Consider the following 17,646-nt stretch of genomic DNA (forward strand, 5'->3'; position numbering starts at 1 on the left):
GGCTTGAGTCCACACTCTTACCACTCTGCCAAGATACCTATAATGTGCAATTTTTCTACATGAATTTAAATTATGTAAATTAAATTCTTTCATACAAAGTTAACTACATGGATCAATACAGCCACCTGAATTAGTAAAAATAAAAAAAATTATAACAAAAGTTATTAATACCTACTCCTTATTTGGAAGAAACATTCATTTATATTGTTTCTAATTTTAAAAATAAAGCTGAGGCAAGGGTATTAGGATCTCTAATTTACAATGAGAGAATTGAAGTTTAAGACTATGGCTTTGAAATTGCAATTTGGCATGAAGCACCTGCTTGATATATAATTCATTATTTGTACACCTGAGCACCTGGTATGGAATTAACAGAGTGATTTGTTAGTTAGATCTTTTTGGGGAATGATGATTTATATTATACTTGAACTAGGAGTTCTATATCCAGGGTTGAATTGTGAGGATATCTGTACTTGATCAAGGTCAATTGACTTATGCCTATTCAAGGAATTGAATAACCATATTCTGTTAAATAGCAATAGACAGTATTACCACCTTTCTTAGGTAATAGCAGAACCACCCTGGGATTTGGGGCCAGAATCTAATGTTCCTTCCTGGATGCATGATTCTAAGGAAGTCTTTTTGCTTGTGGGCCTTGGTTTCCTCTAATCTATCATTGAGTTATTGGTATTTACATCCCAGAAAGGTTTATGGAGATCAATCCCCTCATATAGTGAAAATTATAAACATTATGCAAATGATATAGTGATTATGTGGTGAAAATGATAAATACCTGCAAATATTACTTAAAAATCTTTGTGATTGATTTTTTAAAAAAAGATTTTATTTATTTACTCATGAGAGACACACAGAGAGAAAGACACAGAGACACAACACAGGCAGAGGGAGAAGCAGGCTCCATGCAGGGAGCCTGACATGGGACTCGATCCCGGTCTCCAGGATCAGGCCCTGGGCCAAAGGCAGGTGCTAAACCGCTGAGCCACCTGGGCTGCCCAAGCTTTGTGATTTAAACAAAAGAATATCATCCTTGGACTGATAAGTTTAGTGAACCCAGGATATAGATTTTTTAAAAACGCACAAAAATTAGCTTCTTTTAAACAAAATGTTAAATGAAAGAGACCACAAAGTGGCATAATTTAATGAGTTTATTGTCAAAAATAGTAAAACAATTATATATAATGCAAATTAATTACCTGTAAAATTATATTAGTCAAAATAATTTACAAGAATATGCTATAGTGAAGTACAATATTATTCTCTCTGCACCTACTCAAAGGATTGCTTCCTGCACTCTCTAATCAAGGAACATTCTTTCTCCACTATCATCTTTGTCAATCAAAAAGCCTTAGAACTTTATTATAAAATGATTTTCAGCATCAGAAACAAATTGAGGAACATTTTACACATAAATCAGCCTATAATCTTTACATTTTATAAGAATGTAAAGAACAAAATCATGTAAATCTTACATCTTCCTTTAACATGGTCAACTATGAAATATTTAGACTAAACTCAAATCAATGGTACATTTCAAATATGCTATTTAATACTCTACACATTCCAACCCTACCTCCCAACGCACACCAGTTCCAACGTTATTTTCAGCAAGATCACAGCTCAAGTTACTGGCTTTTCTTTAGCATTTTCTGTTGAGAGCCACTGACTCTCAAAGCTCATAGTCAGATGAAGAGGGCTTCAAAATACTAGGACCTTTATTTATTAAAGAGTAAAACGTATTGATGTTGGTTATCTAGAATGAGCAGATGTACACAATGTGAGATGTGAGTAAAATGACTTCTCAAACTTTTGGAAATTTTTCAGATCACAGTGACTTAGCAAATGCTTGTTGATGGATTTATAAAAGAGGGACTCTGACAAACTTTTGCTTCAACTTTGTTTTTTTAAAATAAGTCTTCTGAAAGATAGAAATTGATAAAGTATTTGGAAACAAATATCTCTTTCTCTTTTAGAGATGGAAGAGTAATTTCCTCTGTGTTGTAATTTGCTTAAACCCGTGACTGTGGTTTCCTCATTTTGATTCTTTCTTCCAGCAGAGCAGTCACTGCTCAGACTTAAGTCTTGAAAGGTCTGAGCATAGGTTTGTGTATGTAATCACCCAAGGGGATCCCAATCTGTAATTGCAGTGCATTAGATTAGTGCCTTTTGTTTTAGGCTTGGCAAATGATGCCACATTTCCACAGTAGCCCTTCCTTTTACAAAATTAAGAAACTCTTTAGCAAAGATAACTCAATTCCTTCTTTTGAAGTTGACACTGATTTCTAGAGCTTCAACAAACTCTGAAGGAGTTATAAAGTATCAACTCTCAATAAAAGTGAACTTTGGAACACACACAAAAAGTGGACTAAATGCCAGGAAACCTTCACTAGTTTCAATTCTGCACCTAACAACCTTTAAACTTGAGGCGAGTCACTTCAGCTCTATGGGAGTCAGCTTCCTAAGTTATAAAACAGATTCCAGAGAGATCCCTTCAGCCTCAGATGTTTTGGGATTCTAATTCTTAACAATTGTGGATTTTCGTGATACGGACACAAAGCAGAAATGTCACAGTCATAGTGTGTTTATTTGCAATCTATCAATGTTAGAGTAAAGCTAAAAATGCCTTTGAGACATTTTTAATAACAATTTAATTTGTACTGTTAATGGACACTTTTAACAGTTCAATTTTGAGCCTTTGCAAACACACCCATAAAACTGATTGTAATGCTTCACATTTATAAAACCTACTGCATTTTCCAAGCAAATGGCATTTATGCAAAGAAATAGCCTAACACATGCCTAACTGTTTCAAAGTAATTATTATTTGTCAATACAAATCTACACTTGAATAGGGCAAAGAAAATGCCCCCAGAAAATTTGGCAGGCTTTCTCATGGAAGGAGCTTCTGCTTTTAGAATCCTATCAGCATTTTCTTTCATTACTATCTTTAGGATTAAATTTACAGAATTCAAGAAAGAAAATCCAGAGAATGGCATTAACTTTCTTGCTGCCCAAGAGACCACAATTCATTGTTTTGTTAAGTTTTTCCGATGTTTGTCAAACCTCCAAAGTGAAGTTATGTTCATCCAGGCAATATTGTTCTTATTCACTTTTCACTTTTATTTAAATGAAAATATAGTCATCTGGGTTTTTTTCCTGGGACATTTCTGACTGGCTAATGGTTTGTAGCTGCCACTGACTTTATAGTTTCCTAGAAAAATATCACCTTTTGTCTTGTATTGCTGTGCATGTTTATAGATTTAGACCAAGCCTCCATGAAGGCTTACAATATAAACCTGTTTGTGTCACAGAATGAGCTATTTTTCTGCTTATGGGGCATGCTCATCTGCAAAAGGATATCATTATGTGTGGTTGGACACTCCATTAAAAATGCATTTATTCATTCAGCCAGCATTTGTAGAGCACCTACTTAGAACTTGGCATTTTATAAAGTATAGTAAAAAAAAAAAAAAGTTACCAAGGCATTGGATGGGTCTACCATGGAGATAGCAGTTCAGGGAAAGAAAGAAAAAAAAGAGAAAGAAAGAAAAGAGAGGGAGAGGAAAGGAAGGAAGGAAGGAAATAAAGAAGGAATATAGATAATAGTATTACTTTTATGAATGAACAGTACAGGGTGCTCTGAGAGGATCAAAGATTACTGTGGAAATGAAGTTTAAACTAGGCTACAGAATGAGTAGGAGTAAACTAAGCAAATGGGAATGGATTCCAAGGATTCCAAGGATGGAGAAATAGTCTATGCAAAGGTTCTAAAATTGGAGGAAAGATAACATATAACATATAAAAAAATGTGTTTAGATGTGATCCGAACTCTGAGGCTGGACGAAAGAGTAGCCAAGATGAGGCTGGCGATATAGAAATATGGTGCATTGACCTAGACTATTTCCAAATAAATAAATATAAATGCCTTATTCCTGAACACACCATCTAGCAGGAATTGAAGACTCACAAGAGCTTCTTTAGTGGTGATGACTTCTGTAGTAGTTCCTTGAGTAACAGTACCTCCTTTTCTGGTCTCTGCAGCTTACAGAAGAGGTAGTTGCCAGGGGCTGTGTCAGTCAGCAGTGACCACAAAGATTCCTGGTCCTTCTTCTCTCAAAGAACTCTGGGACCCTTGCTGACAACTATTCTTTCTGACTTCAGGACCACGAATGAAGACAGCTGTCAGATGTCCTAGCTGTGCCCTCTAGTGGCAGCTGGAGTGTTACCCAGCTTTTTTTTGAAAAGGATAATTAAACAACCTCTCAGAGTTTGGAAATACGTGAGGGTAGGGACATACCAGTGAAGGAAATTCTACCTTAACAACCTGTCCTTCTTTCAATTATCATGTGATACCTTATATCCACAGTTTACATGGAAGTACAAACTACTAATGCTATAATAAGTTATTTTAAAGTTCATTAGTCTCTTTAATAAATGGTTTTGGGAAAACTGGACAGCTACATGCAAAAGAATGAAACTGGACCACTTTCTTACACCATACACAAAAATAAATTCAAAATGGATTAATGATCTCAACATTAGACCTGAAACCATAAAAATCCTAGAAGAGAGCACAGGCGATAATTTCTCCGACATCAGCTATAGCGACATTTTTCTGGAGATGTCTCCTGACGTAAAGGAAATAAAAGCAAAAATAAACCATTGGAACTATATCAAATAAGAAGCTTCTACACAGTGTAGGGAACAGTCAACAAAACTAAAAGACAACCTATTGAATAGGAGAAGATAGTTGGAAATGACATATCTGATGAAGGGTTAGTATCTAAAATACATAAAGAACTTATACAACTCAACATTAAAAAAAAACCCCCCCCCCAAAAAAATAAAAAAATAAAAAAAAAAAAATAAAAAAAATAAAAAAAAACCCCAAATAATCGAATTAAAAAGTGGGAAGTAGACATGAATTGAAATTTATCCAAAGTAGGCATCCAGATGGCCAACAGACACATGAAAAGATGTTCAAACATCACTCATCATCAGAGAAATGCAAATCAAAACTACAATGAGATTTCACCTCATACCTATCAGAATGCCTAAAATCAAAAATGCAAGAAACAACAGTGTTGGCAAGGATGTAGAGAAAAAAGAACTCTTGTGCACTGTTGATGGGAATGGAAACTGGTACAGTCACTGTGGAAAACAGTATAGAGTTTCCTCAAAAAATAAAAAATACAACTATCTTATGATACCCCCCAAATAGAAAAATACTAATTCAAAGGGATATATGCACTACTATGTTTATTGTAGCATTATTTACAATAGCCAAATTATGGAAGCAGTCCAAGTATCCCTTGATAGATAAGTGGATAAAGAAGATGTGGTATACATATACAATGGAATATTATTTATCCATAAGAAGCATGAAATCTTGCCCTTTGCAACAATATGAATAGAGCTAGAGAGTATAATGCTAAATGAAATAAGTCAATCAAAGAAAGACAAAGAAAGACAAATACTATGATTTCAAATGTGTAGAATTTAAGAAACAAAACAAATAAACAAAAGAAGAGAGAGAGAGAGAGAGAGAGAGAGAGAGAGAGAGAGAGAGACCAAGCAACAGAGTCTTAACTATACAGAACAAATAGATGGTTACCAGAGGAGGTGAGTGAGGTGTGATAGGTGAAATAGATGACTGGGATTAAATGGAACACTTATCCTAATGAACACTGAGTAACATGTAGAATTGTTGAATCACTATACACTGTACACTAGAAACTAATATAACACTGTATGTTAACTATATGAAAATTAAAATAAATGATTTAATAAAAGTAAAAAAAAACAATCAAAAAGAGGTATTTGATGTAAATTTCCTCTATTGGAAGGTTTTTAGATCAAGTTCTTGATAATCAGAGGGTAATTAGGCATATTGTCTCAAAAAATAACAAAGTCATTATTTCCTCAGGAATTTGAGCTTCTCTTGGATAAAGTGTACTATTCTTACTACTCAGTATGTAGATACAGGCTACCGAAAATAGGTTTGGAAGGTGAGTCAGTCCTTCCTCATTTGGTCCATTAGAGATGGACATGCACTTTGACTTTAAAACACTATAAACCTTCATTGGCATCCATACAATAAGCCTTTTTATGGAGAATCACTCATATTAACCTTCAATTCAGAAAGAAAGACCCTGGATCTAACCAGCTATTCTCACATATGCAACATTTTCCTTTTCCTCAAAGACCTCTGGATTTACTGACAAATTCAAATCTCTTTAAGAGTAATAAAAAAAATGATGCCAAAATGACTTTATTTCAGCCCAGAAATAATCTTTCAACATGTTATTTTACATATTTTGTTCATTATATTAACCACATGCCGAGACATCTTTACAAGAGATACTTCTTATATATTTTAAATGGAAGGAGTATAAAATACCAACAAAAGAAGCAACTTTTGCAATGCAACCTTGGTAATCATAATTACACTTTGAGAGAATGGGTTAAGTGGAGCTAAGTGGAATAATTACTCTTAGTTTCTCATCAGTATTAATGTGTTTATGTGTCAAAATTTACATAAGTTCATACAGTAAGCATTAAGGAAAGGACGATATTTTCACAGGATGAAAAAGTACATTTCTCAAGAGCAGAGACAAAATAGTTCATGGCTCTTCATAAGGCATGTTTTTTTTTTCCCTCTGCAGTTAAAGAACCAAGAACACTGTAAATATAGTTTTCTTAAGAGTGCCTACAGGAAAAGGAATCAAGGGAAAGCTAATGATTATGGCTATACAAACTTAAGAAGAGCTCAGTTATCCATGACTCAAAACAGTCTCCAATATAGTGAGTGATGTAGGAACAGTTAGTACCCTATGCTAGAAGTAAGCCATCCTCTACGGGAACATGAGAACTCATGGGTAACATACCTAAAATTCCTAGCCATTGAGGATTCTTCAAACTGATTGGAACACCATGTTTCTAGTTTTTAGGATGACATGGAATGTTTAGGCTGATCAGGATGCCTTCTCTTAAAGTTACTATGTTAAAGATAAATTATTGCCCACATTTGCCAATACTAAATCCTAACATAATCAGCATGGTCACTTATCACTGGCTACCGCTAAAGATGACCACAGAGAGGTTATAATCATGCTTATTTCCATCTCAATTTGTTTGGATTACTTGAGCAGATGTAATGTCTCCAGTGAGAACCAGGAATAGAATAGCAGTATGCAGTCTAAAAGCCTTGTTTTCCTTTTCTTTGGGGTTTCATAACCTAGCCAAGCATAATAGCTCTTACATGTTGAACTCCTACTGTTTCCTATATTTTCATGTGTACTACATATAAAATCTGTTTTCACTAAAACCCAATGAGTGAGGTATCATCTAATTAGTAAAAATGTGGTCCTAAGGGGTCATTACTGATAAAGTAGCAGATTTTGGATTTAGCCCTGCAATCTCTGACTGAAAAGCCCATTTTTTTTTAAGTTTCTATGCAGTACTGACTAGATTAAAGAAGAGGCACAAAGTTTCTTCTCTGCTCTTCCATTGTTAATGCAGCACTGCTGCTCCTGAAGCACTGCCTTGCAGCAGGAGGAAATAATGTATTTTTGATATATTAAAACACTAACCCATTTCCTCCGGCTTATACAAGCACTCCAGGTGTTGTCAATGTCAAGTGCAGAGTCAAAACTTGTAAGAGAGAAATCTCTAAGGGAACATCCCCCACCCCCCCACCCTGCCCTTGACTAGGACTTGACTTGACTGTGACTAAAGAACAGTGATCTTCACTGTTGAAATAGAAGTAGGTAAGATTATAAACTATACAGCTAATGTATGGAGTGATTACTCTATGTGAAGTATTCCCTCCCCCAAGTTACAAAATATCATACTATAGAAGAACATCCCTCAAAGAGTTAATAGTCCTCTTGGGAAAACTTGATGAAAAAAAGAGCATCACATATTTAGAAATATCTGCATATTTTTCTCTAAACTAGCTAAGAAAGGGGTTGGAGAAAGCCTGGGCACATGTAGCCCACCTTGTGAAATTTCGTGATGCCTGAAATAAAATTCAATTTTTTTTTTTTGGAGAGAGAAAAGTTAGACAGAACAAAATGAATTAAAGGATAAATGAATATCTACCCGATGTAAGCTTATAGCCAATAAAGACATTTTTTAGGTATGGACAAATTAGTGTATCCTCTATTAACTCTTTCTAGGAGAATCACACAATCCATACATCAATAAAAATTAAAATCCATCTCATGTGCTTGTTGGCCATGTCTATGTCTTCCTCTGTGAGATTTCTGTTCATGTCTTTTGACCATTTCTTGATTGGATTGTTTGTTTCTTTGCTGTTGAGTTTAATAAGTTCTTTATAGATCTTGGATACTAGCCCTTTATCTGATACGTCATTTGCAAATATCTTCTCCCATTCTGTAGGTTGTCTTTTAGTTTTGTTGACTGTATTCTTTGCTGTGCAAAAGCTTCTTATCTTGATGAAGTCCCAATAGTTCATTTTTGCTTCTGTTTCTCTTGCCTTCATGGATGTATCTTGCAAGAAGTTACTGTGGCCGAGTTCAAAAAGGGTGTTGCCTGTATTCCCCTCTAGGATTTTGATGGAATCTTGTCTCACATTTAGATCTTTCATCCATTTTGAGTTTATCTTTGTGTATGGTGCAAGAGAGTGGTCTAGTTTCATTCTTCTGCACGTGGCTGTCCAATTTTCCCAGCACCATTTATTGAAGAGACTGTCTTTTTTCCAGTGGATAGTCTTTCCTCCTTTGTCAAATATCAGTTGACCATAAAGTTGAGGGTCCACTTCTGGGTTCTCTATTCTGTTCCATTGATCTATGTGTCTGTTTCTGTGCCAGTACCACACTGTCTTGATGACCACAGCTTTGTATTACAACCTGAAATCTGGCATTGTGATGCCCCCAGCTATGGTTTTCTTTTTTAATATTCCCCTGGCTATTCGGGGTCTTTTCTGATTCCACACAAATCTTAAAATAATTTGTTCCAACTCTCTGAAGAAAGTCCAGGGTATTTTCATAGGGATTGCATTAAACGTGTAAATTGCCCTGGGTAACATTGACATTTTCACAATACTAATTCTTACAATCCATGAGCATGGAATATTTTTCCATCTCTTTGTGTCTTCCTCAATTTCTTTCAGAAGTGTTCTGTAGTTTAGGGTATAGATCCTTTACCTCTTTGGTTAGGTTTATTCCTAGGTATCTTATGCTTTTGGGTGCAATTGTACATGTGATTGGCTCCTTAATTTCTCTTTCTTCAGTCTCAGTGTATAGAAATGCCACTGACTTCTGGGCATTGATTTTGTATCCTGCCACGCTGCCAAATTTCTTTATGAGTTCTAGCAATCTTGGGGTGGAGTCTTTTGGGTTTTCTATGTACAGTATCATGTCATCGGCGAAGAGGGAGAATTTGACTTCTTCTTTGCCAATTTGAATGCCTTTTATTTATTTTGTTGTTGTTGTTGTCTGATTGCTGAGGCTAGGACTTTTAGTACTATGTTGAATAGCAGTGGTGAGAGTGGACATCCCTGTCTTGTTCCTGATCTTAGGGGAAAGGCTCCCAGTGCTTCCCCATTGAGAATGATATTTGCTGTGGGTTTTTTGTAGATGGCTTTTAAGATGTTGAGGAATGTTCCCTCTATCCCTACACTCTGAAGAGTTTTGATCAGGAATGGATGCTGTATTTTGTCAAATGCTTTCTCTGCATCTAATGAGAGGATCATATGGTTCTTGGTTTTTCTCTTGCTGATATGATGAATCACATTGATTGTTTTACGAGTGTTGAACCAGCCTTGCATCCCGGGGATAAATCCCACTTGGTCATGGTGAATGATCTTCATAATGTATTGTTGTATCCAATTGGCTAGTATCTTGTTGAGAATTTTTGCATTCATGTTCATCAGGGATATTGGTCTATAATTCTCCTTTTTGGTGGGGTCTTTGGTTTTGGAATTAAGGTGATGCTGGCCTCATAGAATGAGTTTGGAAGTATTCCATCTCTTTCTATTTTTCCGAACAGCTTTAGTAGAATAGGTATGGTTTCTTCTTTAAATGTTTGATAGAATTCCCCAGAGAAGCCATCTGGCCCTGGACTTTTGTGTCTTGGGAGGTTTTTGATGACTGCTTCAATTTCCTCCCTGGTTATTGGCCTGTTCAGGTTTTCTATTTCTTCCAGTTCCAGTTTTGGTAGTTTGGGGTTTTCCAGAAATGTGTCCATCTCAAAAGAGGAGGGAATGAGGCATCTGAAACAAAAATGGCAGAAAAAGTAGTAGAATCAAGATTAAAAAACAGCTAGAGGTAACTTGGCCATGAAGCAATGTAATGTTTAAGGATCTATCACAAAAGGTAAACAAAAAGTGGAAATATGGTACATCTATATTATTAAATTTTATATTCCCTTTCAATAAGATGATATACATGAATGTACTAAGAAGTATGCATCTTTAAGATATTTTATTGATAGGAAAATATATAATGTAATTAATAAAATATGACTAGTGTCATATATACATAGTGTATATAGTATACATATTTATATGTAAAACCTAAGATATTTGGAAACAATATACACCAAAATTTTGACAGGTTGTACCTCTGGAGAGAGAGATGAAATTGTGAGAGAGCAGGAGGTGATGATGAAGACAGGCTTTTAATTTTTACTTCATAAGTTCTATAATATTTGAATGTTCTGATAAACATATATTAATGTAGAATTGCATGATTAAAATGATTTTAAAAAGTAAGGGCCACAGCCTATGGAGTAACTAGCAGTAGCTCTTTCCCTTAACAGCAGTAATCTGGTCAAGCTCTTTTTGAGTTTCTATATCCCCATGTGTAAGCTAAAGATAACAATATTGACATTAAAGTGTATGTGTGTGTGTGTGTGTGTGTGTGTGTGTGAATGTGTGTGAGTGTGTGTAGTTAATCAGTTAATTAATTAATTAATTAGAGAGAGAGAGAGAGAGAGAGATGGGGCTCAATCTCATAACCTTTAGATCAAGAGTCAGATGCTTAACCAACTGAGTCACCCAGGTGCCCCTATATGTAGTTTAAATAAAATACAATGTTATACACAAAATACTAGTTACAATGACTGGAATATAGTGTGCCCTTATCCAATAGCAGTTAATAGTATGCAACATATATTCAACATAGCAAATCATAAAATTGTCAAAATGAAGTAATCATAGAGCAATACCGTTTTGTTGATTAGTTATTCACTGTTGAAAGATATTGCTTAAGCATCAAGTTGTTTAAAATTTTTGGCTTAAGTATTCATAGAGTTGATGAAATAAATACTTAATTTTCAAAGTAATCTTGAAATTATTTATATTGAATAGTAATAGCTCAACAGTAAAATGTGCAGGTTAGTGAAATTAAAAGATATCTTACTGCTCTTTATAGAAAGAGGTGCACAAACATTTGGAGGCATCTTTCATTGGATTTAGTGTATGTAAAGGAGTAAAATGTTTATATACTGTCTCATAAGACCAGGAGCATACTTGAGGGAGCAGTATAGTTGAGGAGTGGTTTATTTTCCAAAAGTGTATTTTTCAACAATATTTTAAATGATAAGGTATTGACCTTATGATTGTAAGCCTATAATAAAAAGATATTAGAGAAAGCTATGTGAAAGTATGGCCCTAAAATATACATAGAGAAGGAGCGAGATCAAAGTGTGGCAGCTCTTATATGCCTACATTCCAACATCCAATGGGAGTCTTTTCTCCTTAGTCCAATACATAGGACCTGCTCCAGACATTTCTCTCTTCATGTTATACCCCATCTCTGTTTTGTTTATGGTTGGAGGAAATGACCCTCTCTTTGTACCTATTTTTGGATGTTTGTCAATAAATGTATACTTTAAACTGCTACACCTAATTATGTTAAGAGTCTTTATGATCCTCAGTGTTTCTAAAACAATGAGACAGATAACACATATAATTTGTGGAAATGGTATAATTGGACTGGCGAGCCAGCTCCTTTGGAATGGGCTTGGCGACTTTTAACATGGAAAATTATACTTAGCCAGAAAATATATTTGGTGTTTTTACTGGTACAGAACAAATCATTTGTAGAAAAAGTTTCACAATGCTTTGCCTTTTTGGAATTGGGTTCATTAGAATTTGTCAGCTTTTTCTTTTGTACTCATCTTTATGCCATGATCTTTACCACTTCTGTTATCACTCAGATATACTGACATCAAAGAATCTTCAGGTGATTTTTAAAAAGAAACTTTTAAAATTATGTTTGTAACATCAATAATAGAAGGTGTTCTGGATGTAAGGTTTCTTCTTAATGATTTTTTTTATTCAGCTCAAAAATTTTATGTGTATATTTATGTGTTTCAAAATTGAAAGTTCTTAATATGTAAAGCAATATGATAGAATGAATCAGCCAGTGATTCCTGACCATAGGTGGGAGTAGATGTATTAAGCTAATTGTTCCTTCTCATCTTGCATCATCTCTTCACCACTGCTAAAACTAGCTTCAGTAAGGTCATTAATAGTGGATTCAAAAGTCAAGGGACTTCTTTCCAAGTATTTATACTACTAGACTTTTACTTGGAAGTTGAAAATCTGCCTATGCCTGGCTTTCCTCTCCCCAACTTGTCTTTGTTTCTACAATATTATTTTCTTTCTAATATCCTCCTTTGTCTTTACCTATTCTGGCTCCTCCTCTGCTTTTCTCAAAGCATTGGCATTATATATTGTTACCAACCTTCTTCTGCATCACCTTATTCTATCTGCACAATACAGTCTCTTCATACTAAAAAATCAACATCACCATCCTCCCATGTTTTTAGACATTCAGACCCATGTTACCAACTTCCTTTGGATAGCATCACTAGAATGACTTGCAGGCACTTCCAACCTCCAATTTTCCTCTGAGATTTAATTATATTTTCCAGCTAACTTGTTACTTCTGTATTCCCTGCAGATGCCAGGAAACTCATTAATTCAACTTTTCATATTCCTGCTTAGTCAAAAAATCATCAAGATGAGTTAATCCTACCTCTGAACTATCTCATATCCATCTTTTCTTTCTCTTTTTCTCTGCTATTGCCTTGGTTAAGTCTCATTTTACTTTCTCAAATGAAGTATCACAATTAGTTTTGTAATGAATCATTCTACCAGTCATTCTTCCTTTAAGATCTTTCCCTACCAATTCACCCTTCAATATCTAATTAGTGATTCTTCTAGAGCCAAAATGACCTACTTAAAAGCAAAACAAACTTCTAAAAACAAAACAAAACACACACACACAAACAAAACCAAAAGCAAAACAGAACAAAGTTTAGTGATTTCCCATACCTTTAAGTTTAAGTTCAAATTCCTCAGTTAGAACATCATGATTTGACCCTAGCCCACCTTTTTGAAGTTCTACCCACTTCTTATGATTTCTTCTTTTGGGCACTCCCTAAGGCTTAGCAGTAAGGAGCTATTTTCCATTCTTCACATTTAACATGTCCCTTCTCAGCTCTGTGCTTTTACACAGTATGTTCCTTATGCTTAGAAGATCTCCTTTGGCTTATTCTCTCCCTTTTGAACTCCTAAGTGTATTTTATCTTGTAGATCTGAGAATTATTTCTACCTTTTGATCTTGACTACTAGAATGCTGTACATAGTGTTAGTCACATCACATTGTTACTTGCTTAATTGATTTCCCCATTAGACTGTGAACTTCTTGAGGGTAAGGATCATGTCTCATTTATCTTTGTATTCCTATTATTTAATTCAGTATCAGAGTCTCATTATATAGTTATTAAACAAATAAAACAAAATAAATCAGATTGTTTGTGCTCAACAGATCCAGGGACTTTCCTAAGGACGCTTCTCAGTTTTTCATGATTGATACTCTCTTTTAGATATTGCCCTGGTTCTTTCCTAACCAGGGAAGGGAATATTCAAGACTGTGTTGTTGACAATTACAGCTGAAACCTGCTTTGATTTTGTACTCAAACTGATATGTTCTGGAGAGGTTTCTTGACAATCAGCACCACTGGGAGACTTTCACATTACAAATAAATTCAATGCTTTTGGTAGATGAGGAGTTTAATGGCTGACTTATGCTCATCCTTTATTAACTTGTGTTTTACTATCTACTCAACTTGCCATATTTTTTGGTTGTCACAGCAGAACTTTCAAAAATATATGCTTTCTTTCTTAATTGTTTAAGAGTTTTGGTTAGGTAAAAAGATTTTCTTCTAAAAATATTTTTTGTTCTCATATCCTATTATTATTCATTTACATAAAATATTATCCAATGAGATTCAGAGGTTAAGATATTTGAGGATGTTGATAATAATGCTGAACACTGACCATGGCCCAGGTACTGCTTTTAGTGACTTAAATTGAGTGTCCCATTTAATTCACACGACAGCTCTATGAGGGAAGTGAGCATTCTTCTGTTTTCTAGAAGAGAAAAAGATAAGTATAAACAAGTTGAGCCAGTTGCCTACATCATATAGCTGTTGAAGATTATAGCCTGGATTGGGAATCAGGCCATCCGACTCCAGAACTAACACTCATAATCACTACAGCTGTGGAGAGTATCATTTAGAACTAAATTTCTGTTCTACCCCAAATTCAGAGGTTTATCTGTCAGTCTTAGCATCCTGTTTGAATAGATTGGTTCTTTAAAATCCTATCTCCTAGTTCCATATTTTTTCCCTTTCACTTTTCATATGCTGCTGATGGGTTGCACTCTAATTCCCTTTTACTTCCTTTTTTTTGGGACAATTTCATTACTGCTTCATGAGCCACTGCACCATGGATGCATCTCATTATAGACCCTCTCCTAAATCATCTGTATTGATGCTGAGATACAAGTACCAAAACCAAATACATGCCTATATTTATTTTTCTTGTTGCTCGAAGAATGGGAAACTATTTATGTAATTCCAGGTAAAAATAAGAGAGTAGAATATGCATTTATTCTTGTAAATTTTGTCTAAATATAGAGGCTATGTTAAGTATAACATTTATAGAATCAGGCAAATAGAGATTTGATTTCAATTAGATTGAAATCAATAAGATTTCATCAAGACAAAGTAAGACAGACAAATACACATAAAATAAACTCCTAAGTTAAAGGTTTGTACTACTCTTATAAATTACTGTTTGTTTTAAATTTTATACTACAGCTGTGTTATAGAAAAAGTTATTTTGAAATGCACTTCTTTCAGTGAATTGAGAGGAGAACTGTAGTTGGTTTTTGTTTGGTAAATTACAATGATATAATATTAACTATGGAACTACTAGAGATTATACTTTTCATATTAGAGTAAAAATTGTCCCATAGAGGATTGACTTTATTATCAGGTAGAGAGGATAGGTAAGAAATTTCATGCTTTTTTCTTAAGAAAACTCATACATTTCTAATGCATCATCCCCCTCCCCAAAGGATATTTCCTTCTCAATTTCATCCCTTTAAGACTTAATATTTAGTCCTTGTTAAAAAACAAATTGAATTTTGATAAGGCAGCCATTTTGCTATTACTACTCATCTACTGCTTAAATGTGATCCATTTCTGGAATATTTTGGCATGAAGGGAATTTGCAAAGAGGAAACAGTTTGGGTGCAAGGGGGAAAGAGGAGAGCAACCAATTCAAGGGTTGAGGAGAACTGAAAGGGAACTACCTAGCATAAAAGAAAGTTGGCAGCAAACACAATCTTCTTTCAATTCCCTATATTTGCCTCAAGTTTGGTCATTTTGGTTGGGTGATATATTTAAGAGTTTAGAGACTGTGTACATGTGGGCAATCTGCACTTCCCTTAGATATGAGCGTCCCACCCCCACTACAATTTGTGCATTATTTCTGCACTTCATCCTACCTCAAAGGTCTGATTCTCCATTGATCAGTGTTTGTCTCCCCACTAGCAAGTTCTGTGCACAATGGCCTTTTGGGTCTTCCTATAAAGGAGTCACAATTGCCTTGAGGATCACAGTGGTTGCAATTGGACCCAGGCTAGCAGCTTGAAGTAGTGACAGAGCTTTTGTGTTAGCCTACCCAGCATCATAGTCTTGTTTTTTCGTGGTGCAGTCATGGGATATATAAATCCATTTTCTCTCAGATGAAATGTGTTCATGTGGGACTAAACTTTCAGAGTTTCTTAAATTCAGCATTACTGGGAAGAGACTAGCTTTAGCTGTTAGTTTTCCCCAGGTAGGGATGGATTCATACCACTAACGTTGTCTCAATTTGACCTGGGTAGAGATAAAGACTGCTTGTCAACTGGCAATAGAAAGCTCATTGATTCTGAGGAATCTATGAAAAGGCAAGATTACTAGATTTAAGTGACTTTGTTCTAGTTTGTTCTAGTTATATTATCAAAGCCTCTTGCATGTGTGTCCCTGGGGAAACCCATCCCATACAGGTTCTGAGTACTTGGCTATGTAATCAAGAGCAAAGCTACCCTTAAAGCAGACCTCCACATGTACTATTTGGTGACCTTTTTTTCTCTAGTTGTCTTCACACAGCAGCTTGGGATTTATCAAAATAGCTAAATTTAATTGAACCATTTCTATGTGTCAGCCACCCTATATGGGAGGTACCATTGCTACTCTCACTTTGCAGATGCAGGAAACTGAGGTAGAGGGATGTTAAATGACTTGACCAAGGGCATATAGCTTGGCAGTGGCAGAGCTTAGCATAGATTCCTGGTATCCTAGCTCTAAAGTTGAGCCCTTCCTTCCTAGGGATTGGGATAGAGTCCTTTTAGTGCAAGTGACTGAATAAAAGGCTATTCTCAAGCCACGGTTGTACCTTAGCAAGAAGCCTTCATGCCTAAATCTATAGAGAGATCTTTAGAATGCAGTTCTAATTCCTAGTAGATCTGAATTAAAAAGCTTTCCAGCAATGGCCTCTTACTTTGGGAGCTTGGAAGGGAACTAGAGGGCCCAAATGAGGCTGCTGAGTGGTAATCAGGCTCATGTCTGAAACAGGACTGGAGATGGAGGTATATTGTGAAACTTGGCTTTTTAATGGGCAGTGAGGGACTCTCTTTATCAGCTTACCATATAGGCAGTCTACATCTTAAAAGGTTTCTTTGTATTGGCTATTTAGATTCCTGGGGGTTCTTGGCTGTCTTCCCTCCTGTCCTTGAGCCCTCATTGTTAGGATCAGAGGTCACTGCTTTAACTTTAGTCTAATAAGTACATTGTAGATACTCATTTATTTCTTTTATTTCTTCTATACTAAACATAGATATCGGGGCTGTGATAAGGACAATTCTTGTATAACTTGGCCAGTACATATTTGGTCAAACACCAGTCATATTTAGGGTTCCTCTGAACCCCTGCTCTAGTTGGGGGTCTGAATCTTCCAAAGAGACAAGACCACGTCCCGGAAGGATGGTTTCTGAATTTGACTCGCAATCCAATCTAAAATGACCTCTCTGTTGTTGTTTGCTTCTCTAGATTGACAATTATCTCTAAGACATTGTGAATTAGATGTTTTCATTTAGGTCTCTTTTCCTAGTACACATTTTAAGCCCCTAAAGTAAAAAAAGTGATATCTTATACAGTATGTACCATGCTAATAATTGGTAATAATAAACATGTTTTGTTTCGACCGGTTATATTAGAATCTCTGTGCAAAAGTGACTTTTCTAATATGACTGTGGCAAG

General features: G+C 35.3%; 1 protein-coding gene across 2 annotated transcripts in view; it reads left to right on the top strand.

Moving 5' to 3' along the window:
- NXPH1 (neurexophilin 1) overlaps positions 1-17,646 on the top strand; it is a 286,838-nt gene that overhangs the window by 266,775 nt on the left and 2,417 nt on the right. The gene's annotated exons all lie outside the window — the stretch shown is intronic.

The sequence above is a fragment of the Vulpes vulpes genome, chromosome 7, assembly GCF_048418805.1.
Source record: "Vulpes vulpes isolate BD-2025 chromosome 7, VulVul3, whole genome shotgun sequence".
NCBI classification, from domain to species: domain Eukaryota; kingdom Metazoa; phylum Chordata; class Mammalia; order Carnivora; family Canidae; genus Vulpes; species Vulpes vulpes.